This window comes from Trichechus manatus, unplaced genomic scaffold, assembly GCF_000243295.1.
Source record: "Trichechus manatus latirostris isolate Lorelei unplaced genomic scaffold, TriManLat1.0 scaffold00107, whole genome shotgun sequence".
NCBI classification, from domain to species: Eukaryota; Metazoa; Chordata; class Mammalia; order Sirenia; family Trichechidae; genus Trichechus; species Trichechus manatus.
In genome coordinates, this window is record NW_004444043.1 from 2,930,136 (window position 1) to 2,948,150 (window position 18,015).

Below are 18,015 nucleotides of genomic sequence, written 5' to 3' on the forward strand. Positions count from 1 at the left end.
TTTGCTATTTGGTTTGTATTGTTTGTTGTTTTTCCACCTCTGATAATCGGGAATATTTTGAAAATTATAATATATAATATGTACTATGTAAGTTGGAGTCCTGGTGGCACAGTGGTCAAGAGCTTGGCTGCTAACCAAAAGGTCGGCAGTTCAAATCCACCAGCTGCTCCTTGGAAACCCTATGGGGCAGTTCTACTCTGTCCTATAGTGTCCCTATGAGTCGGAATCCACTCGACAGCAAAAGTTTTTTTTTTCTTATAAGTTATGTTTTTCAGTTTATCAACATCAAAGATGAGATTAGTATTTATCATCTCCCTCCTGTACACAGCTGGGAAATTTGTTTGCCTATACCATAGGCGGAGCCCTGATGGCACAGAGGGTAAGAGTTTAGCTGCTAACCAAAAGAGGGTCGGCAGTTTATATCCATCAACTGCTCCTTGGAAACCCTGTGGAGCAGTTCTGCTCTGTCCTACAGGGTTGCTATGAGTTGGAATCGACTCGACAGCGACAGATTTTTATATCAGAGGTGGGCAGACTTTCTTTAAAGAGCCAGATGGTAAATATTTCTGACTTTGTGGACAATATGATCTCTGTGGCAACTACTCAACTATGCCATAAACAATTTGTAAATGAATGGGTATGGCTATGTTAAAATAAAACTCTGTTTACAAAAACAGGCTATAAGCCAGATTTGATACCCGGGCTGTAATTTACCAACTTCTGATGTATATTATTTCCATTCTCTGCTTTACCTGGTGTTTTATTAGCAGGTTTTGAATTTTTTATTCCCGTGTATTACAGACAAGTTAGCTCCACCATGTTTGAAACAGCTCTCTTAAACTTAATGGTTAGTAATGACATTCCTTTAATACATTTTGTTTTATGCATACATTGTATTTTATTTAACTTCCTTCTCAGAGACAACACTGAATGTATCCAACAATAAAACTCTTATAAGAACAACATAAAAATGTCCATGGCTAAGGACATTTTTCCGAAGGTTTAAGTAGGTTTTGTCAAGTCTGTTCCTGTAACTTGTTGATGGTCATTGAAAGGCAAACATATAGAAAACTGAAATGATCTCAGTTTGAATATAAAAAGTGTATGCCTCTCACATGGAATGATAGGTGTATGTGGTACTCAAGATCATTTCCATGTTTATTGTTTAATCTACATTTCCTCCCTTCCCATCTTCACCTTGATTACAGCTTTCTGACTATTCAAATTCAGTACATCTGCTCTCTTAATCCTGCAGTGGTTTGCTTTTCTGCTTTTTATGTACTTCCCTTCTTTGGTATTTTCTGTCCATCTTTGCAGGCATAGACTTTACTTTTGATCTTGCAGCCTGTGTGACTCTTTAACATTTTATAAATGCTCCTGTGAAAGCGTTCTATTTTCTCAAAGTTTGAACACAGAGTTCATTTATTTTCACACTTTCTAAAACTTTTAACCTTTGGATTTCATATTTCATGTTGTGATGATCACAAGGAATCATTTGTAGTTAAGCCTAAAGAAACTCATCTAAGTATTTTGTTATGTATTGCTTATTATTAAATTTTCTTTTAAAAATTTTAGTAATAATGTATGTTTGTGTCTGCAGTTAAAGCATGTATTTAGCTGCAATTCTGTGTTTAAATAGATGTTTATCACCAGATATTTCTTCTTTCAATTTTTTAAATCATATACCTTTATTTATTTCATTCACTTGTTAATTGGCTTGCTTATGCCATCAGATTTTTCACAAAGGGTACGTGGTGATGTATTTCTTGCATATTTGAGATGTCTTTCTGTGGCATTTACATATTAACAACTTGCATGGGTATGGAATTCTTTTATATTCACATTCTTTGCCACACCTGAATGTTGTTCCATTGTTTTCTGGCTTCTAGATTTTATGAGAAATAGTTTGTAGTCAGCCTGAATATTTTTTCTTTGTGATTTGCTTTTTTAATTTGGATATTTGTTTTTTTCCGTATTGTAGAAGTTTAATAACGTCACCACATTATCCTTCAGTTTTTTAAAATAATCTTTATTATTTATCCTGGAACCTGAACCCATTCTATCTGTATAGCCTTCTTGCATTTCAAGAACTTTCTTTCCCTAATTTATCATTGAATATATTTTCTGTTCCACAGGGATTTTTTTTTTCTTCTTTAGGCATGCCAATTATTCATATATTGGATTTCTGTTATTCCTCTACCCAGGCTATCAACTTCCCTCTAATTGCTTCATTTCTCCATTCTTTTTCTTGTGTGATTTGCTCAAAACTGTTAGTTTTCATCGTGTCCTATTTTTTAACCTTGTATTTCAAACACTGTATGTTTTGTTTAATTTTCTTGATCGTGCAAAGCAAATATGGTCTCTTTTTTCCTTCAATTTCCTGAGTGAATCTTTGAAAGTGTTCTCTTAATTTTCCTTTTGCATTTTCTATGTCTTTTCTTCATTTTTCCTTAGGAATGTCTGATCTTACTATTTGTCCAAAAATAGTGTTGATGGAATCTCATTGACTGTCTTCCTTGTTTGTCTTGGATCTCTTTGTATCTTTCTCTTAGCATTTGAGCTGAAGGGCTGGAAGATGATGGCATATATCCTATTTCTAGCTGTTCATTTGTTTGAGTAGGGTGGTAGGAAGGGCATCGTAGCAGTGGGCAGCCTCAGTCTGTGGGCTTTGCTTCCCCTTAATTCTGTTGCATCTTCGAACCAGTTTCATTTGTTCCTTTTCTTTAGTATATGACAGCCACTTTAATGAGAAGTTGTTCAGAATGATGCCTTGCTGTTTATGGAATTTTTGTTCTGTAAGTCTGTTGGACTTTTTCTCTGCATTCCTAGACCACTTTGCAAAATGGGCTTACTTCCAGCCCCCAACCCTTCCAGTTAGTAAGCCAGGCCAGAGGGAAAAATGGGTCAGTTGACTGTATGGTTTCTCTTCAGCTCTTCCAGTACTCATATATAAATATGAGATCCAATGAAATGTTCTTATTCTTCCAAGTTGGGGGAGACCAGGGAGTCTTTCAGAACCTTTGTCACTTGCTTTCCTCAACACTGCATTATATTCACAAGGAGAAGAGCTGTGTGTAGGCTCCAAGCAAGTTCTCTCTACTTGGTCCATTTTTTATACTGCTTCTAGTTGATAGGTCTTTTTCTATCACTAATGTAGGTGAGGTTTTTCCCTCTACTTTTTTTCTTTTTATTCATTTTGATGAGTAGAAGAAAAGTTATTGTTGTTTTTTTAGAGCTCTTTGCCATCTTTCCAGGAAGTCTACTTTATGAGTCTTGATGACTGTAATTAACACATGTGAAGTCTTTCGTAGAGAGTTATAATTACAGAATCTCAGTTAAGAATATACTTTAAAGTCCAAGCTTGCACCTCATACTTGAATCACCTCTATAACATCCACCAATTTGTTGTTAGTCTATTCCCCCTACATTCAGTGGTGGGAGAATCATCTCCCAAGGGGAATTAATTCTGTCTTTGGTCATCTATATTAGAAATTTTTCATATATCAAGCTGAAATCTGTCCTGTAACTAGCTTCAGGTTTCATCCCTTGGGGATACTGGGACACTGGCACCCACTGGAATGTGTCTACTTTTCCAAATAGTTGGAGTTAGCCTCATGACATTCCTGGGGCATTCTTTGTTCTTTTTGTGAAATACCATGAGTTCCATCGATCATTTCTCATAAGGACGGGAATAAAATCTTGTGCCTTGTCATCCTGGTTGTTCTCTTCTTAAAAGAAAAAAATAAAGAGAAAAGAAAACCCGTAATGGAGACCAACACTTTAGGTTGATGGTGATGACCCCCAAAAACCAAACCCGTTGCCCTCGAGTCTATTCTGACTCATAGTGACCCTATAGGACAGAGTAGAGCTGCCCCATAGGGTTTCCTAGGCTGTAATTTTTTTTTTAATTGAACTTTAGGTGAAGCTTTTCAGAGCAAACTAGTTTCTCATTAAACAATTAATACACATATTGTTTTCTGACATTGATTGCCAACCCCTCAACATGTCAACACTCTCCCCTTCTCGACCTTGGGTTCCCCATTGCCAGCTTTCCTGCCCTCTCCTGACCTCTTGTCCTTGCCCCGGAGCTGGTGTGCCCATTTAGTCTAGTTTTGTTTTATGAGCCTGGCTAAACTTTGGCTGAAGGGTGAACCTCAGGAGTGACTTCATTACTGAGCTATAAGTCTGCCCAGGGGCCATACTCTCGGGGTTTCTCCAGTCTCTGTCAGACCAGTAAGTCTGGTCTTTTTTTGTGTGTGTGCGTGTGTGTGTGAGAGTTAGAATTTTGATCTACATTTTCCCCAGCTCTGTCCGGGACCCTCTATTGTGATCCTTGTCAGAGCAGTCAGTAGTGGTAGCCAGGTACCATCTAGTTGTACTGGACTCAGTCTGGTGGATGCCGTAGTAGTTGTGGTCCATTAGTCCTTTGGACTAATCTTTCCCATGTATCTTTGGTTTCCTTCATTCTCCCTTGCTCCAGATGGGATGAGACCAGTGGAGCAACTTAGATGGCCACTCACAAGCTTTTAAGACCCCAGACATTACTCACCAAAGTAGAATGTAGAACATTTTCTTTATAAACTAATAGGCTGTAAATCTTTATGGGAGCATATTACCACATCTTTCTCCCATGGAGCCGCTGGTGGTTTTGAACCTCCGACCTTTCAGTTAGCAGCCGAGCGCTTTAACCACTGTGCAACCAGGGCTACCCCAATGGAGATAGAGTATGTAATATTTCTGCATTTTCTACTAAACTGAGATATTTTTGACTCTAGAAATCTAAGTAAACATCTCAAGAAATGTAGCAATTTTGAGTGCAAAGGGCTCTCCCCAACTTTCTCCATCAGTACCAATTGTTCATATTTAATTTTTCTCAATAGGCAGTGCATTCCTCACCCTGTTTTTGAACTGTTGTCATCTGTGATCTGCAGACAGTCCTCTACATTTGTGAATTTCCTTTTATATGTATTTGCATGGATTTTTTTCTCAATACCTGAGAGTACTTATTCCTTTCGAATTTCATCCTAATTCTGTGGGAACATCTTTCTAAGGTCAAGAGCATTTAAACTTTATTTCCAACTTTTAGCATTTGTAATCCTATACAGTTCATTCTCAAAGGGAAGTAGATGAACCTATGATAACAAGATTCATAAAGAATTACATCAGGAAAAAAATATTTTTATTAATGTTGTGAGTAACGATATGGAAGGAATTAAATTTCAGGACAGATCCCTGTAGTCCATCATTCAATATGAATGTCCATTTGGTTCCAAATCTTTGGTTTTTACTTTGTTCTTTATTTACCTAACAGGTATAAAGCCAGAGACATACTACCTGAATTTGACTTTAATATTTAACATGTGTTGGTATGAGAGAGATTAGAGAAATCAAGAGAGGGCACATCTGCTTTTCTTTCCTTGACTGTTGCCTTGTCTCCTATCGCAGGAGGAAATCAGATGGCCAGCCTGAGTATGCTTCTCACGACCTGGTGGAATGGTGGAACCCTGACTCTGTACATTGTGGGTGGCTTGTTTTAATCTATCCTTATGTACTGAAGTTTATGTTGCCAACCAGTTCATAATAGTCATGGTTGTGAAAGAGGGAAGGAGCGTTTTCTTTTTCCTTGTCCTCTGAAATCTCACTTCTATGTAGGTAAAAAAGGGGAATATTTTCGGAAAAGTGAATTTCATTTGGTAACTATTTGCTTTACAACCAAATTGGCTTAATCTGTCTTTTTCTCCCCATTAAGCAAGCGGATCTTAAAGAGAGAAAACCAACTTACAAGTTTCATTTTACAGAATTTGACATCATGCCTACGTTTTTAGCAGTGTTAATGTTTAAATTGTCTCATTTAGGAAATTGAAGAATGTTTGCGTTATGTTAGTTGCCATCAAGTTGGCTCTGACTCACGGTGACCCCATGTACAGCAAAACAAAACATAGCATGGTCCTGTGCCAGCTTCATGATCACTGATATGCTCAAGTCCATTGTTGTGGTTACTGTGTATTTTGAGTGCCTTCCAATATAGGGGGTTCATCTGCCTGCCCTGTATCAGACAATATTCTGTTGTGATCCATAGGGTTTTCAATGGCTAATTTTCAGAAGTAGATTGCTAGACCTTTCTTCCTGGATGGTTAAGTGGAAGTTGTATTATTCAGTGTATTTATGTGATTGAGAAGCCCTGGTGGTGCAGTGGTTAAAGCGCTCAGCTACTAATCGAAAGGTTGAGGATTCGAACCCACCAGCCACTCCATGGGAGAAAGATGTGGTAGTCTGCTTCCATAAAGATTTACAGCCTTGGAAACCCTATGGGGCAATTCTGTTCTTTCCTATAGGGTCGCTCTGAGTCGGAATTGACATGATGGTAGTGGGTTTCTTAGGTTATGTGATTGTTTAATATAAAATAAACTCAGTTATTCCAGTTGGTTGGTGGTAGTGGTGAGGTAGAGGGAGGATTTTGTAGTAAATAATTCTGGTTCTTCAGCAAAAAGAAAAAGAGGAGGGATCCTGCCCTTCCTTGCCCCATGTCTCGTAGATGAGTCTGGCCTGTGCCCATGTGGCTGTCAATTACCAGTGGGAGGCCCTTCTTCATGGGAGGTCCATATTGATTCCTGGACAGTGGTCAGCCCAGGATATTGCCACTTTCTAGAACTTTTAACAGAAAAGGTGACTGTGTGAGAATTTGAGCATGTCACCTTTGGAAGGGCAATACTTTTCCCAGCCTGTGTGAATGTACGGTGAGTTTTCTGGCTACTCTGTGGATGGGTTTGAGTTTTACCTTGTTGGAAAAATGGGCTTATTGCTCATAAGCAGTGCTGTCACTGGGTATGTTTATTTCTTCATTAATTTGCTGATTATTATAGCCCGTTAAAATGGGTGAAATCATTTTTGTTTCCTTCTCTCTCACCATGAGAATTAGTCTAAAAAGAACTTTGGCATTTACACCAATGTTTTAAAATTGTTCTGTATCTGGATTTACAACAAGGCGCACTATCCTAAATCCAGTTATGTTTAACAAGATTTTGTATACCTTTCTGGAGGTTTCAGCCTTGGAAGCCAAACCACACTTTTTGTAAATGGGCTGACTGTGTATGGATTAATTATGGCGGTGTTCCAAGATGGGTGGAGTCTCGGAAGGTAAAGGGTTGGAAGTAGAAATACCCCTGATTTTCCAAAGTGCTGCTTTAGAAGCTGCCCTCATTGTAAATGTGCTTCTTAAGTCATTTTAATGATCAGGATTCCTTTTAAGAAAAAAAAGTGGTTGTGCTGACATTTACTTTGAGCACTTGAAGCCTAGTTCATATCTGTGGACATGGAAATTAATAATGCATTGCTATGTGAGTTTTCTCCCAATGCTGTTTGTATGTTCTTGCATATAAATTTTTAGAACTCATGGTAAATCAGATGGTGCAGAGGCTGTGTTTGGTTTTTGCTCGTCTTCCCTGCTTTCCAGTGGGTGGCTTGCTTGAACAAGGGAACACAGTGAATAAGTCTATCAGCGCCTGAATCTGTGTTTATAAAATTGTATGATTTATTTTATTAACATTGAAATATTTGGGGTTGAAAGTTTTCAGTTTCATGCGGCTTGTTTGCAAAAAAGATTTAAAAAAAATCTTGTGCATTGCACTCTGCTGTGCTTTTAAGTATTCTTTCCTAGCTGAAAGTGAAAACTAAGGCGCAAATATTGGTAGTAATTCTTTTATTAGCATGCTTTTCCCCCTTACAATTGTTCCTTGCCTCTTAACCCCTGCATGATGAATAGGTTAGGGGTAAACTTCACTTATCTTAAAGCCATAAAGTCATAGTTTTTGTCCCAGTGCTTCTTAAGTACAAATGTACTCTGGCCTCTGAATGTGTAATCAGTCATTGGAATAGCCCAGGGACTGCACAGCAGGAAGAATCTGCATTGGCTGAGTACTCTGGCAAAGTTAAAAGTTCCAGGTTGCAACAAATGTTTGGCTCATCTCTTGTTTTCATGAGGAATAACATCAGACACAGTGCTAAACCTCGCTAGAAATGAGCTGAAATTGACTCCTGAGTGGTCAAGACGTGCATCCAGTAACCTCATATGATCTCTTACCCCATCAAACCAAGGCCATATCTCTGAGGTTAAGAAAATTATGCATTACGTTGCGAAATCTTCTACTTGTGAGTTCAAAGGGAAATGACAAACCTGACTTTATTTGTTGAAAATATGTATTTTTCTCTACTGAAGATAGCGTTAAGCTGGCTCACATATACAAGCATCTCAACTTCCATCATAACTTTTCAGTGAATTTACAAAAAGCAGATTTCAGGAGCCCTTAAGATAAGCATTGTTTCTGAAAGATGTGAAGATGAAGGGGAAAAGCACTATCCTTGTTTAAATGAAGGTTCAGAATGTTTTAGCGCCGGGGTTTCAGATGATTTATTTTTTTGGCAGCACCAAACCAGATGCATACGGAGTACATGGGGGAAAAGCAGTGCTTAGGTTTACTTTTTTTTGTTTGTCCATTCGAGTATTTTCTCTAAGATTTTTATGTTTAAATGGCTTTTTTTTTTTTCCAGATGGTTCCATATCTCAGTGGAGGAAGACAGTCTTAGTGACTTGGGATCTTGTGGGGAAGGGGTCAATACTTTTTTTTTTTTTCTGTTGATATAATTGCAGCCAGTTGGAAATGTATAATTATGTTTATTATACATATATGATGGATTTATTTTAAATCTTAGTGCTTCCTGAAATTAGCGGACAAGTGAGAACAAATTTATTAGAGTAGAAGTGGCAAATGCAAACCAAACCTGGTTCTGACTCATAGCGACCCTATAGAACAGAGTAGAACTGCCCTATAGGGTTTTCAAGGAGCGGCTGGTGGATTCGAATTGCTGACCTTTTGGTTAGCAGCCATAGCTCTTAAACACTGTGACACCAGGGCTCCTTCACACATATACACCATCCCCAAAATACTTCTTATGATAATTTTCCTTTGGTAAGTAGTCAGGGCATTTGAATTAACAGCGTGATTAGAACTCAAACCTTGTGTGGTTGTGACTCTGCATAAAAGCATTAACATAGCAGGTCTGAGCCTGCTGCAAGGTTGGCCTTTGGCTGGCATCTGGGATCTTGGATTTTGGGAAAGTTTCCACTATTCCCTGATAAGAATGGCTCATGGTGCCTGAACTGTTGGTATGAGCAATGTGGTTTCTGCTGAACACCTCCTTTCCTTCTGGGAGTCTGGAATTTTGGTAGGTGCTAGGCAGAGGTGCCTGGTGACAAGCCCTCAGTAAAAACTCTGGACTCCTGTGTTCAGGTGAGCTTCTGTGGTAGACAGCATTTCACATGTGTTATCACAGCTCGTTGCTTGGGGAATTAAGTGCGCCCTATGTGACTCTGCTGGGAGAGGACACTTGGAAGCTTGTGCACCTGGTTTCTTCCCAGTTTTATCCCATGCACCTTTTTCCTTTGCTGGTTTTGCTTTATATCCTTTTGCTGTAATAAATCATAGCTGTGTGTATGGCTGTATACTGAATCCTGTGCATCTTTCTAATGAATTATCCAACCTGGGGGTGGTCTTAGGGACCCTGACAGCATCCGCATTGTTAACTCCTGAGGGTTCCATCCTGGTTAATGTGGAATGCTCTGGATGAGGTGTTCACATTGTAGCCTGTCCTGTGCAAGATTGCACCGGGGTTGTTGGCAGGAGCACATGGGATAATGTTTGTGAAACTCTCTGAGCAGAAACTATCCAAATGTGCAATGATATCATTATTCTGCTTCTTCCATAATACGTTTTGGTTACTGCCATGAGTCAAATGTTATTACATACACATAGAACACTCAGTTTTTTACCCTTCAGGTAGTGTTAGACCTCTCTCTGAATCCAGCGAGGCAAATGCCAGTTCCCCAGTGGTCTGAGCTGACAAGAGTGACAGACCTTGGGGGCCCAATCTAGACACTAACTCCCACCCTCCCCACATTTTTCACATTGCTGTCAGGTTGCTTTTCTTAAACGATACTGATTATGATTCTCTTCTATCCAGACTGTTAATTGCTCTCCCTTAGTTGCAAAATGGAGCCCTGGTGGCACAGTGGTTAAGAGCTATGGCTGCTGACCAAAAGATCGGCAGTTTGAATCCACCAGCTGCTCTTTGGAAACCCTATAGGCAGTTCTACTCTGTCCTATAGGGTCACTATGAGTCGGAATCAACTCGATGGCAATGGGTTGGTTTTTTAGTTGCAAAATAAAAGCTGGGTATCTTCACCTGTCACTGAAGTTCCTCTGATCCCACCCTCCCTTTCTGGCCTTACTTCTTACTGCTCATCTTGATCCATCTGATGCTCTGCCTAAATTTGGGTACCAACACTTTTTCTTCCCTTCCCCTTCTTCACATCTTTGATGTTGCTCACCTCCTTGCCAAGCATACATTCTCCTCCATCTCTGCCTGTGAAAATCAAACTCACTCTGCAAGCCCATCTCAAGCTCTGCCTCTTCCTCAGCGTGTACTCTGATCTCTGCACTAGGAGTTGCCTTTGAGCCCTGTGATGTTTTTTCTTTATTGTATGTGTGCATGTGTTGGGTATGTGTAGGAAGCCTTGGTAGGGGAGTGGAGAAGGCAGATAGCTAAGGGAAGGGCACCACCAAAACTAAACTCTCTGCTGTTGAGTTGATTCCTTAGCCAATAAAGGTGAATTATTAAACCAGCTACTGCAGTGGGTAGTTGGAGCTCAGTCCTGGGGAGAAGCTCTGGGAAATAGCGTGGAGCAGTGCTGCTCAGACTTTAATGTGCATAGGAATCACCTAGGGAGCTTGTTGTTAAACTACAGATTCAGACTCAACATGTCTGGGTGAGACCTGAGAGTCTGCATTTCTCACAAGTGCCTTGGTGATGGTGATGCTGCTGGCTCTGGTCCACAGAGCACATTTTTTGCGAACAATGATAAAGTTATGCTTCCTGAAGGGTGAGGGAGCTGGGGTATTTATATACCTACTCTGGATAGTTATTAGTTTCGGACCTTTTGGGCGCTGTTAATTTCTGCCACCTTTAGCCTATCATGTGGCATCTCTGACTTTGGAGAAAAGCCCTCAGATAAAAGAGATGCAGTTTTCTCTAAATTGTTAAAATCTATTTTATTTTGAATTACCTCCTTCCCAAATTTCATTTTTCCTTTGACTCATAAAAGTCCACATAGTAAAAACTTTCTACGATATGGAAATCTTTTTTGATGTTTTACATGACATAACTGCTAAGTATTTAAGGGTGGGAATCCCTATGTGGTGGAACAGTTAACACGCTTGATTGCTAACCAAAAAGTTGGATGTTCGAGTCCACCCAGAGGTGCATCGAAAGAAAGGCCTGGTGATCTACTTCTGAAAGATCAGCCAGTGAAAATCCTGTGGCGCACAATTCTACTCTGATACACACGGGGTCACCATGAGTTGGAATTGACTCAATGACAACTTTTTTTCTTTTTTTAAGACCTCCTGTGTATCTAGTTTAGTAGATGCTGCAGTTGATTGAAAAGAAATGTAAGGCTTTCTTTTTAAGCCCTCAAAGGATTAATCATTTAGGTGGGAAGAAAAAGTCAATGAATATGAGAAAGGAAACCGATTGTAAGTGTTAAGGGATGTTCAATGGCAATTGGATGTCTTAGATTTTTCCATTTAGTCTCAATGTCAAATGCTCCTTCTTGTCAGATTGTATAAGCTGTGGGTTAACATTCGTAGTTGAAAAGATATAATCACTATCACATACAGAAATTCATCTGTGAGCATGATTTTGGGCTGGCGTGATTAGGGAATATTATAAAAAACATGCAATATTCCAGCTGGACCTTAGAAAGCAGGGAAGCTCAGAAAAGGCTGTCAGAAGATCAAGGACTTTGCAGCCATTGTTTGCCTCAATTCCCAGGGTCTGGTTTGGTGTTCAAATGCGACCTAAAGTTAATGGAAGATGGCTCTGTCTGCTGGTAAAACCAGCAACCAAATGAGGATTCTTGATTCCCCCTTGGGATGCGGTTTTCCTCTTTGAGTCTGTAGATATTTTAAATATTCATTTCACAGTCTTGTTGATTTTGCCTCCTTTCTGGCAATTAACAGCTGGTATCATCTCTTTCCATAGACCTTTTCTCTGAGGTGGAGCCCTGGTGGCACGGTGGTTAAGAGCTATGGCTGCTAACCAAAAGGTCCGGTAGTTCGAATCCACCAGCCGCTTCTTGGAAACCCTAGGGGGCAGTTCTGTTCTGTCCTGTAGGGTCGCTATGAGTCAGAGCGGACTTGATGGGAATGGGTTTGTTTTTGTTGTTTTAGTTTTTCTCTGAGGTGGCTCAAAGGAGTCAGCAATAAGGGGGTTGTTTGTCTGTGAGACAGCACATTTGGGGAGGAGGTGTGCCTTCCTCAGATTCATTCTTATTGCTTACTGAATGGTATTATATGGCACCATTGACTGCAGAAGTAAAAGAGATGCAAAGAAAAAAGTGTAAATCATGGAAAAACGGTATCAAGTTTTTCCAATATAGGACTTAAATAGACAAATCCTTGTCTCTGGATAAATTTGCAATCTTTGTACTTGCTGATGTCTTCCCACATTTGTGATTTTATTGGAAAAATAGAGAATTGTGATGAAACAAGCAACTGGGCCCATCTTGAGTGGCTGGAAGAGGTTATGTGACCTTGTGGAACAGAGTCTCCTCCAAGTTCGAATCTTAGGTTTGCTGTTTACCAGCCCTGTGACCTTGGTTACGTTCTTAAGGCCTTGGAGCCATGATTCCTTTATTTGTGAATTAAGGAAAACAATATCTTCCTTTATGGGTTGCTGGGAAGAGTAACTAAATGAGTAAAAAGAGTAAATAAATGAGGCTGAGCACATGAGGGGCTCTCAGTAAATGTTTTCTTCTGTGGTCTAAGGTTCCAATGAATAGAAGCTGGGGCCAGAGGGAAATTTAGGTCTTCCAACTCAATCCATAGCTTCTTGGGTGGAGGGAAATACAAAGAGGTATAAAAATTAATAATGACATTTATTTTATAATACAACTGACTGAGGTTAGTTCATGCTCATAACATCAGCTCTGCTTACTAAATGCATTCTAATAATCCACTGTTTTGGGGTATTTCTTGGTGCTGGAGCAAACACATAGAGACACTGCCTTCTGATTCTTAACAAAACTGAAGACCCTCAGTTTTTTACGGTATCCAGTTGTTTTTATAGAAGTAGTTGTCAAGATATAAATGCCTTTATTAAATTTATTTCATTTTAGACAGAGTTACGTGCTGGTCTGATATATTCGGTTACTGCAGCATTGTCTTGTTGCCTTTTGTTTTGTTAACGCTGCGTTTATTCTGATTGGTTAGTGCATTTGTTCTGATTGGGTGGTGTGTACTGTTCGGTTATGAAATATTTTGGATCTCACTGGGGATTACATGTTCTTAAAAAAAGTTTTTTTTTCTGTGTAGGGTTTTAGGATGTGTCCTTTAAAGAGAAAAGGTTATTTTAGTAAATTCTATCAGATTAAAAGATGGATAGTAAGGATGTGCTGGTATCCTGTTGATGGCTCCATCTAAGCAAGAGCTTGCAGTTATTTTCTAAAATAATCTTAAGTTAATGCTGATGGAACTATGTCTTATCAGTCCCACATTGGAAGACTAATTATTGGTATGTACTCTTAGCAGAATTATTATGCTTGTTGGTGTAATCCATGTCAGCCAAGGTGACACGTTGTAATTATATATTCATTTTCTCTTACTCTTCGTCTTCTGCATGTATCATCAAACAAGCTTTCTTTATTACAGTTGTGGTTATTTCAGTGGCAACCACTTTCACTTGAAATGACACAAAAACCATCCCTTATCTCTGGGCCACATGGTCTTTCCTGAGACATAAATGTAGCATGTGCTACAGAATCTTTTCTAATCACGTCTGTAGATGTCTTAAAGCTCCTTGTGTTTCTTTGTCTAAAATGTTGGGTCATTAGCAGACTTATCAGTGGACTGATGTGTTTCCCCAAGTTCCACTGACATAAAATTGTGTCCTTATTTTTGATTGGAGTCCCTGGTGGTGCAAATGGTTAATACACTTGGCTGCTAACTGAAAGGTTGGAGGTTCAAGCCCACTCAGAAGTGCCTTGGAAGAAAGGCCTGGTGGTTTACTTCAGAAAATCGGCCATTGAAAATTCTATGGAGCACAGTTCTAGATGGGGTTGCTATGAGTTGGAATCTTCCCGATGGCATCTGGTTTGCTGGTACTGGTTATTTTTGACTGCCCTGGAAATCATTCCTTAATTTTCAATCCAGGAAAAATAAATGATTATTGATGTTAATTACTCTCTTTTTGCACCTCTCAATTGTAATTTAAAGTGATATGTTGGATTTTGGTCATTAATAGTTTTTTTTTCCTAATATTTGAGCCTTTATTAGATGATTTTGTAAAACAAAAGTGTCTCATTCAACTAGTTCAGCAAGCAAATTTCTCTGCTATTGTGTGCTTTTACTATTAAGTTATGATCTAAAACTGAGGTAGGATTACTCTGTCTTGGTTCAGTGAAGCCTCTATACTGGGCTGCTAACAGAAAGGTCAGCGGTTTGAACCCAGCAGCCACTCCCTGGGAGAAAGATGTGGCAATCTGCTTCTGTAAAGATTTACAGCCTTGGAAACCCTGTGAGGCAGTTCTGCTCTGTCCTGTAGGGCTACTATGAGTTGGAATCGACTCCATGGCAGTGGGTTTAGTTTTTTTTTGGTACCTTGTATTAGAGCTTTAGTAACCTTCTTTTTTCTTTTTGGTACCTTGTATTAGAGCTTTAGTAACATTCTTTCCCTCCCTCCCCCCAGTTTCTGCTAGGGAGCTAACCCACTTTTATGGGAATTCATTTTTTCATCATTTGTATTGACTTCCAATTTTCCATGTCTGGTAGTTTTCAGTAGGGTAGTGTATGAAATTTGATTTTAGAGTTGGCTTAGAGATTCAGTAAGAACAAATGATTTCTTTTCATCCATGTATCCTCAGCACCTAGCACAGGGCTAGGCCCAGTGTAGATGGTCAATAAATATTTGTTGAAATGAATAGTTCTCCAAAGGCTTGCTTGACTCTTTCTTTTGTCCAGTCACCTGGCAAGAGAATGAGGTCTTTATGATGATTTTGTCTTTAGAGGCCTAATTACTTAGTTCTTATGCAGATTGGCATTATGTAATCTTTCCACTATTGGACAACATTTTCTGTGACAGCAGACTCTTCTGGGTGAATGAATTTCTCTATCAGCTATTGATGTTCTGAGCTTGGGTTTAGAAAAATCCAGACACATTTGTCCACCAAGGCCAAAGAGATTGTTTAGCACAAGAGAGGGAAGTATTTAAATCAGCAAAATTTGCTTTCTATTTGGGATCTTCCTAGCCATCCAGGCTGGCCATAACTTCCTAGATGGAATAAGTTATTTTGTTAGATAATTGGAATTGAATCTTGTAAACCAAAAGTATTTTGCTTGTTGATTCTGTTTGCATTTTAGGAGAGGAGATGATTCTAAACATCTGCAGGTAGTCTGCAGATGTGCCAGATTGATGGCCTTTCTATTACAAATTCATCTTTTTCTTTAAGTTTGTTTGTAGATGTTCTTAAACACAGATGGTAAACACTTTCTTCCTTTGGTTTCATACAGTACAAAATAGTACTAATAATTTTAGTCTGCATGGTTCTATGAACCACATTTATATTTTGCTTTATCTTATGTGGTGTGTACTTTCTGTTATCTGTGTTGCTGCAGTAAAAAATAATTTATAAGTAATTACATCCATCAGAGAATTTGAGGGCCTTCCCATAAACAAAGTGGTATGCGTGTGTTTTCTGTAAAGGCAGGTTCAGATCAGTGCTCTGGGCTTATGTATCCGGGATCTGCTTGCACTGACAGTTCAGATGTGGAAAGTAAAGGGGAATATGGAAAATAGGAATTTTTGTCATTACCTTTTTCTCGGACATGAACTGGCACGTAGATTTACTATGGATCAAGCATGTGCTTGTTAGTGTTGAGCAATGGTTTATCCAACTTGTGTTTTGGGAATTTCATAAAACCAAATTCTCACTTCAAACCCGTTTTGAAAGTAGGTACAGTGTAAATTACCAAAAACAAAAGAACAAAAAAAATGCTGCAGACAAAAAAAGGCAGCATGAGAGATGCCAGTGCCCAGCTTTCCTTCATGTGGTGTCTGTTCTTGCTTGTGAGCTGTGAGTGCAGTTCTCATTATCAGTTAGTGGGAACGCCTGAGGCAGCGCTTAGCAGGAAGTGGGGCAGCTTGACCCTGCCCTTCCTGCTTAGCAAAGGGCCACTGGCTCCTCCACAGGCTTTGGCGGGCTTGGTGTTCTGGTCCTGGGACATAGCCAGTGTCTGTGAGTGTGTGTGTGTGTGTGTGTAGTGTGTGTGTTTAGGAAAAGGACAGAGAAATTGATTGAGTCTGCCTGCAGTTGTTCATGCCTGCGGTTAAGGAAACACAGCAGTTCTTCCCTTCAACTAGTTCCTTGCCGTAAGTCACCTGATGTGGTTCATCTTCTTTCCCAGGAAGTCACTAACCGTATTTATTACCAGTGATAATAATCATTTACCCGAGACTCTCTCCAGCCTTCTCTTGAAATGCCTTTTGGGATGAGACGTGCCTGGGAACTATGCTTGTTCGGGGTGCCTGTGGTGAATGGCTTGGCAAGGTGGCAGTGGGAATCTGGGTCCTCAGTGGGGATGTAGGCCAGTTCCAGCCAGGACTTGCAGTCTCCTCCATCAGGTCATACAGTTACTGATTTGATAGAGCAGCCTCCTGCATGAGGCCTTTGTACAGGGACTTACTAGGCCAGTGCAGCTCTCCACCACAGGAAGGAGATCGTTTGCCAAGCCCCATTACCTTGTCAGACATAGACACCAAGCCCCGATGAGGAAGGAGCATAGGAGACAGAAGGCAGGATGCAACCCAGAGACTGAAAATTCAGTGGTGGCAGGAAGTAGGAGCTGGAGCACTGAACAACTGAGTCCTCAAGAATCTCTGGAGACATGGGAGGTTGCAGTGGGTATGCTAGTTGAAAGCGAGAGAGAACTCAAGTCCTTTTAATTTATACTTTATAGAAAAGGATGACTCCATAATTCTAGAGGTCCTGAGGATACCCAAACAGATGACACATAAATAGGTGTTACATAATTTGATAAGGCAATCCACAAACTGTATTTTGGATGAATGAAATATGGTGGCTAAAGGCATGGGCTCCAGCACCACCCAGCCTGGGTTTGAATCTTGATTCCAACGTTTGTTATCAGTATGCCTTTCTAAGTCTAAGCTGCCTCATCTATAAATGAGCATAATCATAATGATTGTTGTTGTGAAGAAAAAGTGAGATAATATATGTTAAATAATTTACACAGGGCTTAGCAATAGTAAATACTCAATAAAAGTTAACTGTTATTATTACTATATAGTTGTTGATCTTTAATATCCATAGAAGGGAAGAACCATTAACAATTGTGAAAAACACTGCTTATTTGCCAGTTTAATGAGATCAGAACAAATTGTAGGCTTCAGTCTGGATTCTATCTGTGAATATAAGGGGTACAAATTAAATTTTATGTGTATAAGCAAAGGAAAGTCATTTTAAGATCTTAATTTAATGAATCTGACCATTGTTTATTTCTGATAGCTGGGTGTGAATGACTTCAGTGACAATATTGGTGCTTGTTCACATGTTTGCAGTGAACACCAGTGCATTTTTGTTTATACTATACTCCCATAATTTGTAAGCTTATCCCCATCCCCCGCCCGGCCAAAAAAAAGCCATAAACTACTACAAGTTCCGGTTAATTCTAGGGAAGTAGATAGGACGGAATCGTGGGGAACAGCAAACTATTTTTAGATACATATTGAGTGTCTCTTCCATTGTCAAGTCTGCAGCCTCCCAGGCCTCCGTATTGTACTCCACTCCTCTGAAGGGCACCATTTTATTTTATTTTTTTTTATTATACTTCAGGTGAAGGCTTACAGAACAAATAGTTTCTCATGAAACAGTAGTACACATATTGTTTT

The 18,015-nt window shown here is 39.5% G+C and overlaps 1 protein-coding gene across 2 annotated transcripts in view; it reads left to right on the forward strand.

The window, feature by feature from the left end:
- LOC101347192 (guanine nucleotide-binding protein G(q) subunit alpha) overlaps window positions 1–18,015 on the forward strand; it is a 341,585-nt gene that overhangs the window by 17,769 nt on the left and 305,801 nt on the right. The window contains exon 1 of one of the 2 annotated variants that reach the window (XM_023737734.1): window positions 14,648–16,479. The exons of the other annotated variant lie outside the window; for it this stretch is intronic. The gene's annotated coding sequence lies outside the window, so the exon portion shown is untranslated. Of the gene's footprint in view, window positions 1–14,647; window positions 16,480–18,015 lie in introns of those variants that run through there. 2 annotated transcript variants of the gene reach the window in all.